This window comes from Petaurus breviceps, unplaced genomic scaffold, assembly GCF_028583685.1.
Source record: "Petaurus breviceps papuanus isolate PSGF00001 unplaced genomic scaffold, PetGlider_PUasm1.0 419, whole genome shotgun sequence".
Lineage (NCBI taxonomy): Eukaryota > Metazoa > Chordata > Mammalia > Diprotodontia > Petauridae > Petaurus > Petaurus breviceps.
This window is the reverse complement of record NW_027186324.1, coordinates 12894607-12914416: the sequence shown is the minus strand read 5'-3', so window position 1 is coordinate 12914416 and position 19810 is coordinate 12894607. Positions and strand designations below refer to the sequence as shown.

At 39.8% G+C, this 19810-nt stretch overlaps 1 protein-coding gene across 3 annotated transcripts in view; it reads left to right on the top strand.

Annotated features, from left to right (window-relative positions):
- The first annotated feature begins 168 nt into the window (after window positions 1-168).
- The window catches only part of GPR15 (G protein-coupled receptor 15), a 40034-nt gene continuing 20392 nt past the window's right edge, over window positions 169-19810 (top strand). For all 3 annotated transcript variants that reach the window (XM_069100728.1, XM_069100727.1, XM_069100726.1), the window contains exon 1: window positions 169-589. The gene's annotated coding sequence lies outside the window, so the exon portion shown is untranslated. The remainder of the gene's footprint in view (window positions 590-19810) is intronic.

The window sequence follows — 19810 nt, the reverse complement described above, 5'->3', positions numbered from 1 at the left end:
CCTTGGAAAGCGTGCTGGGCTTGAAACCAAGAACTGAGTTCAAATGTGACTCCCAAGCCCTAGCTGTGTACAAGTCACTTAATCTCTGTTTGCTTCAGTTCCCTCAGCACTAACATGGGGGGGGGGGGGGGGGGGGGGGAGAACGGGACAATAGCACTTACCTCCCAGGGTTGTTGTGCGCATCAAATAAATGTAATGGGAATGTGAGTGTTTAAGGTCTTCCCTGCCCCAGGCTAAGTGCCCCTGGAGCCTGGGGGGGAGGCTTGTTTCTCAGGAGATGCTGTGTGATTGGGCAGGGGGTCAAGAGGGCGGTGACATTCTCTGAGCCAGGAGAAAAGGCTGTGAGAGCCCTGATGGGAGGCTTTGCTGTGGGGCTCACTCTGAGAAGTGCTGTGTGATCTGGACAGCCGCTGAGCGGCAGGGGCTTTGACAACCCGATGTCGGTGCCTGCCTCTCTGGTGACTGTGACTAGGTGTGGGTGTGATGGTCAGACAGCCGGAAGCCCGTCTGCTGGTCTGCTTCTCTGCCTGCTTGTACCCTCTGCCTGCATTCTCTGAAGTTCGGACGCTGACCTTTTCCCCTGAACCAGGTAAATGACACATGCTTGATTGATTAAGCTTGCTAACCCACTTTGATTTGCTTTCCTTTAGCCACCCTGGGGTGCTGGCGCACTTGCCGCTGCAATAAGATAATATTTGTAAAGCACTTAACATCGTGCTTTCCATAGTAAGGTAACATAGTAGGCTCTAGAAAAACTCCTCAACCACTGAGAAGATGAAATCAAGAATTCCTGGTATTGAATCACCTCTTGTAAGAGTCTTCATGACCCATGAATTAGACATTTCTGGGAGGAACCAACAAGTAAGAATGGTTCTTCTATCTATACAATTTAACTAAATGCCTTGGCACTTGTATGGGAATGAAGTGATTTATAGCTAATGAGTGACTATTGTCAGTCATTAATTTAAATCGTTAATTAGTGAAAGATGCCATTAATACTTGAGAACCTGTTTTTAAGATAAGATTAAATGCAGAACTGGATTTCTGTGTTTCTTGATTTCCATGTGATACCAACAACCTATAACGTTTTACCTTTCCAACATTTAAAACACTAGAATGTTCAAAGAGGAGATGGGGAGAATTCAGAGAAAGCACCCCAGAACGGAATATATAATAACAGTCATAGACAGTTAAACGTATGCCACCTGCCTTCCGCAAGCATGGAAACTCACCCTTGATGGAGAAATTAGAAAACTCATTATGGACCTAGAAGGAGATTTGGAGGCAGTCATGTTCTTGTACTCTTCCCTTTCATTTCAAGATCTAGTCCACTTTGCCATATTCTTCAATAAACGTCACTTAGCCAGATGAGCTGCCTATACTTCCATTTTTCTGATGTGACTATAGGCTACCACACAGCAATGTGAATATCAGGGAACCACTATGAGATACTGGGCCTCTTTCTGACTGTTAGTTACCAGTTCCAACCCAGAACATTTCATTATGACACATTACCAACCACCTAAGGTACATCAGAAAGCTCTCTGTATTGTTCTAGCTTCTAAATGAACTCACCCTACCAGCTTATCAACACCTCATTCTTTCTTCTCACCCTCTGAGGAAAAACCCCACAAAACCTTACCAAGTTATTTCAAACTTGCCTCTGTCTTTGATGTTTTAGTTCTTATTCATACCTATTTCTTGTTGGGGTTGGAGATTCAATGCAATCTCATTATCAGTAATGTTCTTCTAAAGGACAGCCAACCTTGCAGTTTTAAGTGCAGTTATAAGCTATTAAAAGCTATTCAGCACTTAAAACTGCACTAAGATGTATGTGTGTGAATGCCCAAATATAAGAGAACTCTGTCAAAAACAACCCTTTCAGGACAGGAGGAAGATGCTGCAATTCAGGGTTGGTGAAGGGGGGGGGGGTGCAGAATGGCTCCTCGCTGCAAAGTTGAATAATTGGTGACAATTCACAAGTAGATAGGTAGTGGAGTGCCCCTAGCTTCCCACACTCACTTTTCTATTCAACCAATGGTTGGTCTAAAGGACCCAACCATTTTCAACTGACATTTTACTATACAATAATTCACACCCATTTAAAAGATTTTAAACATGAGTCAAATACTCATTGTATATGACATTGAGATAGTATTAGTCTCATGCCTAATTTTAAAGATGTTAATTGGGATGACACTTTTTAAGCAAACTTAATTTGTGAAACTCTGAATTTACATGTGGCATGAATTATGAGGTGTGAAAAATGATATTTCTTAGTTATCAGTGTCTTGGAGACCAGAGCTCCCCCTCAGCCCCCTCCCCCACCAAATTCAGTCTGTCCTTTAGAAGGACTTTACTTACAATTGATGGAGCCCTAATAAAGCTGCCCCCAGATTGCACTGAATACCCTTATCCTACTCAAACCCCAGCCCCACCTGAATTGACTTAATCAAACACAAGCTCCCTTGTGTTCTGCGCTGGCTTGGGTGGAAGCAGATTCTTCTGCCTAGATAACCCAAGGCTGGGAGTGGTTTGGTATGGTAATAGACCTAGGTCTGTAGGTAAAAGATAAGGAGATGATGTCAACCCCTGTTTAAAAGGTATATACACTGGGCACTCCAACCTCCAAATTGAGCCAGTTCTGAACTGTAACTCTCATGCAGTGCTTGTTGCCAACTTGAGAGAAATTAAAAACATGGACACAACCCAATTCGTTTGTCTGTTTGATAGAGTGGAAAGATTTTTCCCATAGACAGGAAATAGTGTACCCATATAGGAATAACAGATGTAGTGTGGAAAAGGTGCCATGGGTGAGAGAAAACTATGTATTATGATAACTCAGACCCATCATATTAAGAGAAATCCAATTAAAAAATAAGCTGAAGAGATAAAAGCCCAAGTGTTATGAAGACTAGAAAATTTGATATTTAAGCTAATGAGGTCTTCTTTTACTAAAGCTGGTTGATATTCTCATCTTTGCCTCTGCTACTACAAGCGTTTCTAGAATCAAATCTGTTCCCTTTCAGCACCAGTGGTGACTGTGAATATGCCGGCATAGTTCTCAGTTGCAAAACATAACAGACTCAGTATAGAAGACAGAAGCAAAACATTTATACCAGAAAGCCAAATCTCAACACCAGGAAACTGAATCCATCATAGCAACAAAGAAGCTAATATGCCATAGCATAGCAGGGAGTCACACCGTCCTTTAGCCTTCCCACAAACAAACACAAGCCTGCTGTCTCCTTGAGGGCAGCCTCTCCTCCCTCCAGCTCTACTGCTCTCACTCCCAGCTTCCTGTGGGCTCTGCTCCACCCCTCAGCAAATTCTTCCCACCACAGGCACCATGTGATCACATTCAGCCTATCAGGGGGCAGGGAAGATCTTCAAATTGCCATTACCATCACACCTTACAAGGAGGGCCATATGCATGTGTGTATGTCTACATGCACACACATGTACTGGGGACCCTCATTACTGTTTATTATGTTCCTTTTACATATGTGGGCATACTCTAGCTGGGATCCCATTCATGAATTTCCTTTATGTGTTGGAGTTTCCATTTTTTCTACATGTGGGAGCCCATTTACACATGCATATACCTCATCTCAATTTTATTGTCACTTGTTAATGTTCTGCTTCATATGTTATCAGCTTGTGTTTTTATTACAGAATTTTTAGAAAATGCTTCACAGTTGAATATCTTTAGTTCTTCCAAACATGTAAAATATAATTATATGGCACCCCTCCCCCATCGTACAGAGTTTCTTTTTTCAGGAATATGTATTATGTTAAGCAAGATACCCATGGATACACATATAATTTCCCACTTTCTCCCTGCCCCTTTTCCCTCCTACCTCTTACTCTCTAACATATTCACTAAATTTGTAGGAGAATAAACTAAGAGAAGGTGAATTAATATAAGTATCTGATTGTTTTCTAAAGTCATCCTGATCAACTTTCATAAATCTATGAGATTCCTGCTTTCCATTTACTACAGAACAATGACATATTTAAAGAAGGGGAGACTCATTTTAATTTTGGATCTAAAATGTCTCTCCTCCCCCCCTTTTATAAACAAGCCTTATAATTGGCCTGGTTCCCCCCCACCCCCAGACTACATAACCTACCTGGCTCAAGCTCCTACTGTGTTTCCCTGATAATAAGACCTATCCCGAAAATAAGCCCTCCCCTTACTGTGTAAGATTCCTCTAAAATAAGCCCTCCCCCAAAAATAAGCCCTATTGAGATTGCTACTGTAGTGAAGGTGATCCCCTGCGCTCTGCACTACACGCTACATTACAGTACCCTCTGTATGCACTGTTCCCCCCCCGCCGTGAAACGCACGCCCCGCTCCGAGCTGCATCCAATCAGAGCTGCAGCAGTGAGCGCGTCATCCTGTTCTTCCCCAGTGATTTGCTTATTGAATAAAGGTACATTTTTTTGTTCACATTTATCTGTTTATTAAAATTGCTGTCAATGTTCATTAAAATAAGCCCTCCCCTGAAAATAAGCCCTCTGGTGTTTTTCTGTCCAAAAAATAATAAGACAGTGTCTTATTATCGGGGAAACACGGTACTAGTTGGGCTCATCCAATTTCAGGGGTCCAGGCACCTTAATTTTTTGGGGGGGGCTGCCTATCACCCTATTGACTTACAATGAACTTGTACTCCACGAAAACCTCCGGGGCTTTTTTAGACATATCTCATTTTCCCTATCTTATACTTTTAAAGTTGATTTTTTTTGAGCCCAAGCGTATACTTACATATCTATCCCTCTTAAATTTCATTTTATTGAATTTGACCCGGTGTTCTAGCCTGTCAAGCTCCTTTTGCTTCCTGACTCTGTCATTCAACACTTTTTTATTCCTCCTACCTTTGTGTTATTATGCAGAGTTGATAAACAACCTGTCTATTCCTTTTTCTGAGTCATCTATTAAAGATGTTGACTAATATTGTATATAATTGCACGTGTATAACCTGTATCTGATTGCTTAACATCTCATCAAGGGGAGAGGGGAGGGAGAGAGGGAGGAATAGAATTTGGAACTCAAAACGTTAAGTAAAAATGTTAACAAATTGGGGGAAAATATGTTGACTAGCAATTGTCCAAGCATCAGTCTCTGGAGCACTCCAGTGGAGAAGTTCTTAACAGTTGGCATCAACTCATTAATGACTAATAATTGGGAACAGGTCTAATCCAGGTCACATCCTTCTATCTCATCCACTAGCACAGTATGAAAGAGGTTTGAATGCTTTGCTAAAATCTAAGTAAAGCATATCAACAGCACTTTCCTGCCCAACAAGTCTAGCAGCTCGTTTTTAAAATGTGCTTAGTCTGACATGAACAGTTTTGTTGGTTTAAAAAAAATTGGCAAATTATGCCTTTTCTTTGTATGGTACATTCTTTTATGAAAATATTAAAACAGCCTCCTCTTCCCCATACACCCCCCAGGCCCCAACCATCTGTGTAAGCTGGTCCTTCCTTCATGCTTTTTGGAAACAATTGAAAGTTTTCTTTCATTCTTTCTGCTTCCTTTCTGCTCATTTCAAGACCATTTTGTATCATACCCCACTATCTCCTTTAATCTTTTGTGAAATCACTTTCCTCCTAGGTCACCCTAACTCCGGTCCTAATGTTAGGGGACTTCAAAATATATGTGGAAGCTCTTTTAAATACCCTTGTCTCTCCAGTTTTCAGTCTCCTCAATTCTCTACTGAGCTCCTCTCTGTCTTAGCTGTACACAGGGATTGTCACACCCTTGATCTTGCATCACCCACAAATGTTCCACTTCCAGGATCACGAACAATGAGATGCCTTTATCTGATTACAATCTCCTATCACCCCATCTCTCTCTATGCCTTACTCCACCTAAACCTGTTCTTCATTCTCACTGAGGCCATGAAGTCCTTCTTCTACTTAGACCATAGTACTTCTTCTGGCTGTACTTTTCCTTTCCCAATGTTAACCCTTTAATAAATCACTTCAATTCTACACTATTCTCCACTCCCAGTTCTCTTGTTCCATTGTCCTATCACTACTCACACCTTTCCAAATCCAAACCCTGGATTATTCCCCCCACCTCCCCAATTTGCTTTCCTCTAGTCATACTCATGTGCTACTAAATAGAGTTAGAAAAAGTCATGTGGGGCAGCTAGGAGAACCTGAATTCAAATCCAACCTCAGACTCTTGATACACTTACTAGCCATATGACTTTGGGCAAGTCACTTAAACTCAATTGCCCTCCATAAAGCAAAAAAAAAAAAGTCATGCAAGTGTGCCACCTGAATTTACCCTAAATACAGGTTTTCTAATTTCAACTGGTTCCTCACAGTCCTTTTACTCCTCCCTAATTTATTCTCTATTGCATGCTCTAAAATGACTGTTCCAAAACTTCTTTTCTCTCTTTAAACCTTCCACAGCCTCTCTCTATGAAGTTCTCAGCTGAGCTCCTTTATTTCATACTTTACTAAAAATTAAGGCCATTTGCCAAGAGCTCCTTGTTCTTCCCTCTTCGTTTTATGATGCCTTGATATTATTCCACCGTATCTCCTCCTTTATTCCAGTTTTTCATAAAGAAGTAGCCTTTTTCCGAAGTAAGGCCAATGTCTCTACCTGTACTCTCAATTCTATCTTCTCTTATCCTCAGCAAACTGCCCCTGCTCTCATGCTTCTTTTCCCTCCTCTGCCAGCCCTTCTTCCTCACTCTCTGTCTCTCAACATCTCCAATCTCTCCTCCTACTTACTTGTTCCTTCTCCAATGTCTACAAACATACTTAAACTTTCCCCATATTTAAAAAACAAATAAACAGAAGCAGGAACTTTTCTAAGCTCCTCCATGAATCCCATCACTAAACTTTAAAAAGTGAATCTGAATAGATTTTAGAGTGACAGAACCCATTGGGAGATGAAATGTGTCAGATTTCTCAGCCCAGGAAAGTGCCCACATAGGTCTGGGCAGGGGAAGCACGGACCTGAGAGCAGACTGCAGTGGAGTGAGAAGGAGACCCAGCCAGCAGATTCACCCACCCTAAGGGCAATTCGCAGCCATCTCACCTCAGGACAGAGGATCAGCTGGAGGTAGGTAAGAGAAAGTGGAGCCCACAGCTTCTCCTGGGACTAGCAGCCTACAGCCTGGAAGTTTAAAGATCACCTACCTGATCTTCCAGAAGCCAAGATGGTAGAGTAACCCTAGCTGCTCCCCTCCCTGACCCAGAAAACCCAGAGATAAATGTCTCACCCAGAGAAAAATCCTGAATTAGTGGAAACAACCTCAGGCTTGGGAGGCATTGAGGAAAGGCATAACTGGTTTTCATGGGGCAAAGCCAAGATGGCAGAGTAGAAACAGGACTTAGCCACGGCTTCAGCTTCCATCTCCTACAATACATGTAAAAAAAATGACTCTAAACACATTTTAGAGCTACAGAAATGACAAAGTGACAGAGAGAAACAAATCTCCCACTGAAGGCAGCTTGGCAGGCCGGCAGGAAGGGGCAATCACACTGAGCTGGGAGCTGATCCCAGCCCCCTGTGAGCCAAGCAGTTTTGTCTCCAGGGCAGCCCTGACTAGCAGTGGCCAGAGCAGACGTCAGGAGAGTGAAGCACCAGCAGCTGTGGCGGTTTCCAGATTTCTCAACCCATAAATGCCAAAGACTAAGTAAAAGGTCAGCACAGAAATCTGTTGAAACAGGGGCGGATGGAAGCCCATAGTCCAGCCCTTGCCCCTGGGGCTAGAAGCAGTGAGGTGAGGCAGCTGTGCTGCATGGCTGCCTCAGGAGCTCCTGGCATGCAGATTGTAGGGGGGCCAAGCAAACAATCAGAGGGTAATCACTCTTGCTTTAACCTGCTTGGATCTGGATCACGGTCTTGGGTGGAGGTCTTCAGGTGTGTGGCCAGGTGCCAGAGCCTGGGGGGCTGCAGAGAGGGCACCCCCCTAATTGCTCCAGCAGCTATGCAACCCCCAGCTATTTGGGACAAAGCTCTCTCCATTCTGAAAGCAGAGTTCTACCATGGCAAAGAGTTCAAAAATCAAGTACTTGACTGACAACATGAGCAAGCATAGGAAATGCAATGCTACCATAGAGTCCTTTTTCTGGGATAAAAAAGATCAAAGCATGGAATGGGAGGAAGACAATGAAGTCAGAACTCCAGCATCAAAAGCTCCCAAGAAAAATATGAACTGGTTACAGGCCATGGAGGAGCTTGAGAAGGATTTTGAAAACCAAGTAAGAGGAGGAAAAATTAGGAAGAGAAATGAAAATGATGCAAGAAAATCAAGAAATGTGAGTCAACAGCCTGACTGAAGAAAATAACACCTAAAAAATAGACTCACTCAAATGGCAAAAGAGGGCCAAAAAGCCAATGAAGAGAAGAATGCCTTAAAAAGCCAAATGGAAAAGGAATTTCAAAAACTCATTGAAGAGAAGAATTCCTTCAAAATTAGATTGGAGCAAATGGAAGCTAATGACTTTATGAGAAATTAAGATACTATAAAACAGATCCAAACAAATGAAAGAATAGAAGACAATGTGAAATATCTCACTGGAAAAACTACTGACCTGGAAAATAGATCCAGGAGAGATAATTTTAAAATTATTAGACTACCTGAAAGCCATGATCAAAAAAAGAGCCTAGATACCATCTTTCAAGAAATTGTCAAGGAAAACTACCCTGACATTCTAGAACCAAAGGGCAAAATAGAAATTGAAGGAATTCACCAATCACCTCATAAAAAAGAGCCCCAAAAGAAAACCCCTAGGAATATTATAGCCAAATTCCAGAGTTCGCAGGTCAAGGAGAAAATACTGCAGGCAATTAGGAAGAAACAACGTGAGTACTGTGGAAACACAATCAGGATAACACAAGATCTAGCAGCTTCTACATTAAGGGATCAAAGGGCTTGGAATATGATATTCCAGAGGTCAAAGGAGCTAGGACTAAAACCAAGAATCACCTACCCAGTAAAACTGAGTATCATGTTTCAGGGGAAAATATGGTCATTCAATGAAATAGAGGACTTTCAAGTCTTCTTGATGAAAAAACCAGAGCTTAACAGAAAATTTGACTTTCAAATACAAGAAGCAAGAGAAGCATGAGAAGGTAAACAGGGAAAAGAAATCATAAGGAACTTATCAAAGTTGAACTATTCACATTTCTACATGGAAAGATGATAATTGTAACTCATAAGACTTTTCTCATATAAGGATAGTTGAAGGGAATAGATATGTGTGTGTGTATATATATATATATATATATGTATACAAATAAATATATATGTATGTGCATGTATACATAGACAGAGGGTACAGGATGAGTTGAATATGAAGAGATGATATCTGAAAAAATTAAGATTCGAGAGAAGAATATATTGTGAGAAGGAAAAAGGGAGAGATAGAATAGGATAAATTATTTCATATAAAAGAGGCAAGAGAAAACTGTTACAGTAGAGAGGAAGAGCAGGAAGGTAAAAGGGAATGGGATAACCTTACTCTCATTGAATTTGGCTTAAGGAGGGAATAACATACACACTCAGTTGGTTGTATCTTACCCTACAGCAAAGTAGGGGGGAAGGGGATAAGAGGGGAGGATAGAAGGGAGGGCAAATTGGGAGAGAGGACAGTTAGAAGCACACACTTTTGAAAAGGGACAGGGTCAAAGGAGAAAATAGAGTAAGTGAGGGGTGGGATGGGATGGAAGGAAATATAGTTAGTCTTTAACAATATACCTACTATGGAAATGTTTTGTGTAACTACACATGTACAACCTATATTGAATTCTGTTTCTTCCCAGTGGGTGTGTGTGAGAAGGGAAGAGGGAGAAAAATCTGGAACTCAAGGTCTTAAAAACAAATGTATATTTTAAAAAAATTTGCTTTTTTTAACATGCAACTGGGAAACAAGATATATAGGTACTGGAGTATAGAAAGCCATCTTGTCTTACTAGAAAGGTAGAGAGGGAGATGAGGGAGAATATAAAAGAGAACAGATTGAGGAAAGGGGTATTTGGTAGGCTAGCTATTTTGGGCTGGGGGTAGGGAAAAGATGGGGAGAAAAAACTTGTAACTCAAAATCTTGTGGAAATGAATGTTGAAAACTAAAAATAAATAAATTGGGAAAAAAATTTTAAAAGAGAGAGAAAAAAAAAGAGGAAGGGCATAACTGAAGCAGTAAGGAGTCTGAAGTAAAGGGTGGAAGTTGTCCCAACAAGCCCGCCTTCTCATCTGACCAGCAGGAGCTCCTGAAACCCAGGGGGGTGGAGCCAGCAAGTACAGCTGCTGAACCTTCCAGAGCTGTAGGCCAGAGGCACAGAGGTGGAAACCTCAAGTGGCCAGAACACCCCTCCCCCATAGGTTACTCTGTGAGCCTCAGGGTAACTCAGGGGAAACACTGAGAGTCCTGGCCTTGGCCTCAGTCTAGATCCCCAGAGGCTCCAGCACACAGAGTTAACAACCAAACCCCTGCCTCCCAGCCTGAGAAGTGCAGTACATCTGTACCCCACAAGCAGATATCCATTCAAAAAATTCAAGACAGAGGCAATCACAATGGGCAAGAATAAATCTGTGAAATCAAGAATGATATAATTCTATTATGGTGAGCAAGAACAACCAAATTCAGAGGACAACATAGACTTTATACTGACACCTGAGACCACAGAAGGAAATGTGAACTGGTCTCAAGCCCAAAAAACATTCTTGGAGGAGCTCAAGAAAGATTCTAAAAGCCAAATTAGAGAGGTAAAAGATAAATTTAAATCTACAGTGACTGAATTGGAAAAAAAATCTCACTGAAGAAAACAAATCCTTAAAAAGTAAAATTGGTGAACTGTGTCCCAGGTTCAAAAATCTAACCAGAAAAAATACCTCTCTAAAAATCAAAACTGAACATATGGAAAAGGAGCTTCAAAAACTAACTGAGGAAAATAATTCACTAAAAATTAGAATCAGTCAAATTGAAGCTAAGGATGCTATGATGCAGCAAGAGTCAGTCAAAGAAAACATAAAGATTGAAAAATTAGAAGAAAGTGTAAAATATCTCACTGGAAAAACAACTGACCTGGAGAATGGATCCAGGAGAGGTAACCTAAGAATTATTGGTCTACTGGAAAGACATGGTGAAAAAAACAGCCTGGACAACATCCTCCAAGAGATTGTCAAAGAAAACTGTCCTGAGATCCTAGAACCAGAGGGTAAAATAGTTATTGAAAGAATTCACCCAACTCCTCCTGAAAGAGATTCCAAATTGAAAACTCCAAGGAATATAGTAGCCAGATTCCAGAATTACAAGGTCAAGAAGAAAATACTGCAAGCAGCCAAAAAGAAACAATTCAAATATCGCAGAACTACAGTCAGGATCACACAGGACCTGCCAGCTTCTACATTAAAAGATCGGAGGGATTGGAATGTGATATTCTGTAAGGCAAAATACCTAGGACTGCCACCAAGGATCAACTACCGGGCAAAACTGAGCATCATCTTTCAGGCAAGGAGATGGTCATTTAATGAAATAAGGGACTTCCTGACTTTCCTGATGAAAAAGCCAGAGCTCAATGGAAAATGTGATCTCTATAAGACTCAAGAAAGACATAAAAAGGTAAACAAGGAAAACACACACACACACACACACACACACACACACACACACATAACTTGGGATTCAATAAGAGCAAAGTGTTTACATCCCTGTATGAGAAGCTGATACCTGTCAATATTGAAATTTATATAATTATTGCAACATTTAAAAGGGATATGCATAGATAGAGGGTGTGGGTATAAATGAACTAATCTGATGATAAAAAACCTTACTAAAGGTGTACAAAGGGATTATAATGGGAGAAAAGGAAAGGATGAAGCAGAAAAAGATACACTATGCCACAGGAAGAGGTATAAAAACATACGAGAGTAGAGGGATAGGAGGGAGGGAGATGAACGTCATATGAATTTTATTCTCATTAGTTCTGGTTCAAAGAGGGATCAACATAATCAGTTAAGTTTAGGATTCTAACATGAAAAGACACAAAAACTCTTTATAATAGAGGGAAAGGAGGAAGGGAGAGGAGCACTGTATGAAATTTACTCTCATCGGTTTGGGTTCAAGGAGGGAATTACATACTTCATTAAGTATAAAAATCCATTGTGCCTTACAGACAGGAGGAGGGGTAAGTTGGGGATAAAAGGGAGGGGTAGTTAGAAGGGAGGGAAATAGTAGTAAGGGGAAAGGGTAGGTAAAGGGGGGATCACAGGGAGGGAATACTGAGGGAGGCAGTGGCAAAAAGGAAAAGTTGTATTTTATTTTAAAATGTATTTATTTTCAGTTTTCAACATTCATTTCCACAAGATTTTGAGTTACAATTAATAGCAAGCCTACTGAATTCCCCTTCTCCCAATCTGTTCTCTCTTATATTCTCCCCTTTCACCCCCCTCACTTTCTAGTAGGGCAAGATGGGTTTCTGTACCCTTGTACCTGTATATCTTATTTCCCAGTTGCATGTGTTTTCAAAACTTTGAGTTCCGGATTTTTCCCCTTCTTCCATCCTCACCCACCCCCACTGGGAAGATCAGCAATTCAATGTAGATTGTACATGTGCAGTTACCCACATCATTTCCATAGTAGTTATATAGTGAAGAACAAAAGGTCCAGAATATCAAGGGAATTAATGAAGAGAAATCCTAGGAAAGGTGGCCTAGCCATATCAGATTTTAATCTGTATTATAAAGCAGCAGTCATCAAAACTACTTGGTACTGGCTGAGGAATAGAATAGTGGATCAATAGAATAGATTGGGTATCATAGTAATCTACTGTTTGATAAACCCAAAGACCCCAGTTTTTGGGATAAGAACTCACTATTTGACAAAAATTGCTGGGAAAACTGGAATATAGTATGACAGAAACTGGGCATAGACCATCATCTAACACAATATACCAAAATCAAGTCTAAAAGGGTGCACAATCTAGGTATAAAAGCTGATACTGTAAGCAAATTGGGAAAGCAAGGAATAGTTTACCTCTCAGATTTATGGAAAAGGGAAGATTTTATGACCAAACAAGAGTTAGAGAGCATTATAAAATTTAAAATGGATAATCTTGATTACATTAAATTGAAAAGTTTCTGTACAAACAAAGCCAATGTAACCAAGATTAAGAGGGAAGTGGGAAATTGGGAAAGAATTTTTACAATGTTTCTGATAAAGGCCTCATTTCTAAAATATAGAGAACTGAGTCAAATCTATAAGGATACAAGTCATTCCCCAATTGATAAATGGTCAAAGGATATGAACAGGCAATTTTTTAGAGGTAGAAATTATCTATAAGCATATGAAGAAATGCTCTAAATCACTAGTGATTAGAGAAATGCAAATCAAAACAACTCTGAGGTACCACATCTCAGCAGTCAGATTGACTAAGATGACAAAACAGGAAAATGACAAATGCTGGAGAGGATGTGGAAAAATTGGAACATTAATGCATTGTTGGTAGAGTTGTGAACTGATTCAACCATTCTGGAGAGCAATCTGGAGCTATGCCCAAAGGGCTATAAATAATTGCATACCCTTTGGCCCAGTAATACTACTTCTAGCATTGTATCCCAAAGAGATCACAGAAGTGGGAGGAAGACCTGTATGTACAAAAATATTTATTGCATCTCTTTTTGTGGTGGCAAAGAACTGGCAATTAAAGGGATGCCCATCAATTGGGAAATGGCTAAAGAAGCTGTGGTATATGCATGTAATGGAATACTATTGTGCTATAAGAAACGAGGAGTAGACGGTCTTCATATTTACCTGGAGAGGCTTATACGAACTGATGCTGAGTGAGAACAGCAGAACCAGGAGAAATCTGTACACAATTATAGACACAATGTATGTGTGATGACCAACTTTGATAGACTGGACTCTTCTCAGCAATGCAGTGATATAAGTCAATCCCAAAAGACTCATGGTGGAAGGAGATGTCTACGTTTAGGGAAAGAACAGAGTTTGAATGCAGACTGAAGCAAACTACCTGCTCCCCTTCTTTTTCTTGTCTTGTTTAGTTTCCTCTTCCCATTTTTCGTTCCATCTGACATCTGACATGCTTCTTTACAACCTGACTAATGTCTAATGTGAAAGTATTTGCAGATCCTGTACTTGATTGCATGCTGCCATGGGGTGGGGAGGAGGGAGGGAGAGAAAATTTGAAACTCAAGTGATTGTAGAACTGAATCTTGTAAACTAAAAGTAAACAAACAAATTAATAAAGACAAAAATATAAAGAAACTGAGGCAGAGAGAGGTTAAATGCCTTGCCTAGGGATAACAGAGCTATTAAGTGTCTTAGGGCAAATTTCAACTCAGGTCTTCCAAACTCCAGTCACAACACTCTTATCTACTAGGCCACCCAACTGCCCCTACCTATATGTAACACCTTATAATTTTCAAATTCCAGCAATGTTATCTCATTTGATTCTCATAGAATCCCTATGTGATAGACAGGATGGGTATATTAGGCTTGAAGTCTAGTAGGAGACCTGAACTAATTACTCTCCACCCTCCCTCAGCCACTGTGGACAATAACATCATGAATTTATCTGCCCTTCAGTTTCTTCATCTATAGAAATGAAAATATGGGGTGTCTAAGTGGCACAGTGAATAGAGCACCACCTCTGGAGTCAGGAGGACCTGAGTTTGGATCTGGCCTCAGACACTTAACACTTACTAGCCATGTGACCTTGGGCAAGTCACATAACCCCAATTTCCCTGCCTTCCTCCCTGCAAAATTTTTTTTAAATGAAATGAAAAGAATACCATCAGTAGGGATATGTCATAGAAAGCCCTTTTCAAAAAGTTACATATAGAGTGAAAAAAACAAGTGACTAAACAGACAAACAGAACCCATTCATTAGATTCTGCCATCTTTGAGAGGTATTGTCCAATCTTTCCTCACTTTCTCAGCCAAATCTTTGAAAAAGTAACCTCCACTTCCTCTTCCTCACTCTCACTCATTAACCCTCTGGAATCTGACTTCTAACTTGATCACTCAACTAAAACTGCTCTTTCCAAAGTTACCAAGATCTCTTAATCGCCAAATCGAATGACCTCTTCTCAATATTTACCCTTCTTGACCTCTCTGCCTCATTTGACGCCATTGATGACCCTCAACCCTCTTCTCTGGAACACTCTCACCCTCTGAGTTTTTTGTGATGTGACTCTTTCCGGTTTCTTCTCTTTTCTACTTCTAGTAGTCAGTCTCCTTTGCTGGATGGTTGTCCATGTCATATACCGTAACTGTGGGCATGCACCAAGGCTCCATCCTGGGATCTATCATATCGTCTCACTTGGTAGCCTCGCCCGTCCCCCTAAGTTCAACGATCACCTCTGTGCAGATGATACTTAGATCTACATATCCAGCTCTCATCCTGAGTACTGCTAGTTCCTCCCCATAAAGCGGCAGACATACTGAAGCAGATTTCTTATAGGCATCCCAAAGTGAACATGCCCAAAGCAGAACTAACTTTCTTTTCCCCTCAACCCTATACATTTCCTTTACTTCCCTGTTACTATTGAGGAAACTGCCATCTTTCCGTCATCCAGGCTTGCAATCAAAGTGTTCCCCGTAATTCTTCTGTCTCACTCATCCATATATTTAATCGAGTGTCAAATCTTATTGTTTCTACCTAACAACAACTCTTGCATATATCCCCTTCTCCCTGCTCACAACCACCACCATAAGGCCCTTCATCACTTCCCCCCTTTATTATTGTAGTAACCTCTTTGGTCTCCCTCCCTTGAGTCTATGTCAGTTCCAATCCAATCCAAATAGTTACCTAAGTGACTTTCCTTAATCTCAGGTCTTAGCATCCCACCCCTCCCCCCTACTCGGTAGACTTCAGTAATAATTACCTATTATTTCCAGAATCAAATATAAACTCCTCTGGCATTTAAAGTTCTTCACAATCTAACCCCTTCCTGCCACTCTATTTATATACATCACTCCTCTTCAAACAGTATATAGGTGAGTCATATTGGCTATCTGGTTTTTCCTCACACACTATGGCCCATCTCCCATTTCCATGAGTTTGCCCTGGCTGTCCTTCATGCCTGGAATATACTCCATCCTCATCCCCATCTCTTGGAATCTTTGACACTTCTCAGGATTCAGCTCAAGTGCAACTTTCTACATAGAAACTTTCCTTACCTTCTCTTCATAGAACTACCCTATATTTGTCTTATACATTCTCCTTATATGCATGGTATTTCCCCTGCTAGACTGTAGGTCCTTTTAGGGCAGTGATTATTTTCTAGTCCAATGAGAGCTAGTATAACTTTAAAAAAAAAACAAAAAAACTTCTAATCCCCAGAACCAAGCACAGTGCCAGGCTGTAGTAGGTGCCTAAAACAATGATTTTTGATTGATGGTTCTCCCACATGACCCCTTAAGCCTTTCCTTGTAAACGTTTTTAAAAGAGAGGAAAAAAACCAGTTCAACAAAATTAGCTAACATATTGATCACATAAGAAATAATCCATACGTATAGTTTCTGACCTCTGCAAATAAAGAGAGCGAAATATAGTTTCTCAACTTTGCTGGACAAAATAGCCATAATTACAATGTTCAGTTTTGTTTTTATTGTTCTTTCTATTTTTATCATTGTAACTATTGTACAATTTCTATTTTTCTGTTTTCTATTTCTGTATATCAATTAATATAGTGATAATAGTTAATATTGTAGGATAAGATTTGCAAGGCACTTTACAAACATTATCTCATTTGATCTTTCCAACAAGCCTGTGAAGTGTTTGCTATTATTACCTTCTTTTTATAGATAAAACAGAGATTGAGAGAGGTTAAGTTATTTGCCTAGGGTCACATAGCAATTTTCTGAGTTTTAGTTTCCCTATCTCTAAAATGAAGAAAACAATAGCACCTACCTCAGAGGGTTTTTGTGAAGATAAAATAAGATAAAAAATGTAAAGTGCCTTATAAATCTGAAGGAGCTATATAAATATGAGCTCTTTCTTATAATCATTGGTAATGTAATGTATTTCTAGTTGTTAGCTCCCATAAAAGTGCTAGTATGAATGTTTTGGTATATAGGAAGTCTTTTTCTTTTTTTACCCTCCTTAGAGTATATGCCTGGCAGTAGTTTCTCTGAGGTAAATGGTTATGAGCATTGTAGGTACTTTAAAAACTAAACTGACTAATTCTTAGCTCCACCAACAAGGTATGAATGTTTACCTTGTCCCTCCAATGTCCCTCCAACAATAACCAACTACCTCTCTTTTGTTTTCTTTGCTAATTTGTGGCATGGCATGACATACCCTATGAAGTCTTACTAGTTCTTTGTGATCATCATATTTTTTTCCAGATGCTTGGTAACTATACTCAATAATAAATTCAATAATTTTTACCAGAGGCAAATTAAGTTCACAGAAATGCAGTATATCTACTCTCTTCTCTCTCTCTTTTTAAAAATCAAGACATTTGATCTCCTATAATCATGAAAGGGACCTCTCCCATTGAAAGTGACTCAGTAATTATGCCTGCCAGGTTTTTCAGGAGTCTAGGATGCAATTCATCTGGATCTGATTACTTACACTTCTCAAGATCAACCCAGAGCTTTCTTACTATCTCCCTACTTACCTGAGTTTTAGGTTTTCTTTCTCTATTAACTATTTTTATGCCATTTTTATTAGTTCCAAGGTCATTGTCTTTGGCTGAGGAGATAGAAGAATAATGAAAGCTGAGTCCTTTTGTCGTCTGTTTTTGTCCCATCCATCATGAGTAGCTCTTTCAACCATTCTTTGATTCTTTTCCCTTCTCTAGCTTTAAACACTTTTCTGCTGTTGTTAACTTTTTTTCCCTGGTCTCAGATCATTCTAAGCTTTTAGTGTTCTCGATACTTTTCTAGCAGGGTGACACATTCATTCTCTACTACCTGCCCCTTGCTTCCATCTCCTATACATGATTATTTAAAATCTGAGAATGAATAAATGCAATAATAACTAGAGCAATGTAATTGAAGATGAATCTAAAGGAAAAAAATCATCTCAGCTCAAATACAATGGACAAAGTTGGTATTAAATTATTAAAGTTAAAGCACATATGTTCTTTTCTGGCTATAAATAGTAATGAACAGAAGTGGAAAAGAGTACATACTATCAGTCCCAATCCTTCATTTGGACTTGCTTAATTGTTTCAGGCAATGTTCTTTGTGGAGATTTATTTTCATGTTGATTGGTATACCTGTTGTACCCAAGCAAAAACATATAAATAAAAATAAGAAAAAAATAACAAATACAAAAAAAAATTCTATAGCACCCCCTCTTGGCATCCTTCTCAACTCAACACTCAGAAGTTATGGTATGGATCCCCTGTGGTCAGGTAGGTCATGGTTCATGTCCAAGCAAGTGTGGTTCACATCCCAGGTTTGCCGAGTAAAAGACTTATTGCTGGGTTTTATTGGGGACAGGAAATGGAGATACGAGTGCTAGATGAAAACGGAATGGTATCTTATGTGTTCTCTGACTAGAACAGATTTGTAGAGGCATTTCCTTGACCATTTCCTGGTTCCAGGTCACTTGTAGAGATTCTCTAGGCAATGTTTCTAAACAACAGAGCTATAGGAAGAATACCAAAGTAAGTTACCTAATAAAGCACCTTATACTTGCATCCCATTATAGCAGTTCAGAAATGCTGGGGACCTGCAAGTTCATTGTAAAAAAAGATTATAAAAAAGGATTCACTATTCAAAAAACTGTGGTTTTACCTGCTATGGTTAAAGAGTTTGCTAGGAAAGGAAGAAGGGGGGATGTGGTTGTCACAACTTCAAGACTGTTCCACCAGGCCTAAGCCTAAGGGCACAGAATGATTTAACACAGGTATAACAAGACAAAGCATTCTTAGTTTTGTTTAATTTCAGGTAAGAGTCATAGTTAACATTTTGAAACAGCCAATTATAGCCAGGTTCAGGATTAACCTGACATTCAGAAGACATTCATGTTCAAAAAGGAAATAACACAATGGGGAAACTGAATTAAGAGGATCCTGCCATTACCTTTGTAAGCCTGTCCTTTCAATCTTCTCAGGGATAGACATTGACTTGCAGCAGTTCTCAAGTCACACCGTATCTCTTGAATGAAGGCTTACTGCTTATTGATCATTCAGACAATTACAACTGAACTTAAAAAAAAATTTAAAGTACACTTTCAAGACATTTTACCTCAAACAACAATTTTACTGACCACAGCTTAGGATTTGGTACAGTTATTATTATTTCTCCCATGTGGTTTCAATAAGTTAATTAACAATAGAAAGTTTACCAGGCTTTAAAAAAATCACTAAACATCTTTTTCTTCTATATTTTTTCCTTTGTCTGGTTTAAATTTATCTTAGTTTAAAAATCAATCATTAGATGTTAAGAAAATATTCACATCCTGGAATTCCACATAGATCTATCCAGTTTTAAATGTCTAAGAGGCAGTTGATATGATTTGACCTTGACTTAGGGGGTGGGGGTGGGGGAGAGAGAGAGAGAGGTGGGAGCGTAAGAGACAGAAAGGTAGAGAAGAAGAGGAAGAGGAAGATGATGATGATGACAGAACAGAACAGAGTCTTATACATATTAGTGGAAATCATACAGAGAATAAGCCTTCCAAGGAGACTGAGAAGGAGTCATCCTGCAGATGGGGGCCAGGAAAGAGTAGTATCATGGAAAACAGGAGAAGATGGTATCCAGGAGGAAGAAGTGACGAGGAGGGTCAGCCACCAGAGAGAGGTCAAGAAGAATGAGGACTTAAAAAGTACCAAATTCGGCGGCTAAGAGTATTGGTAAC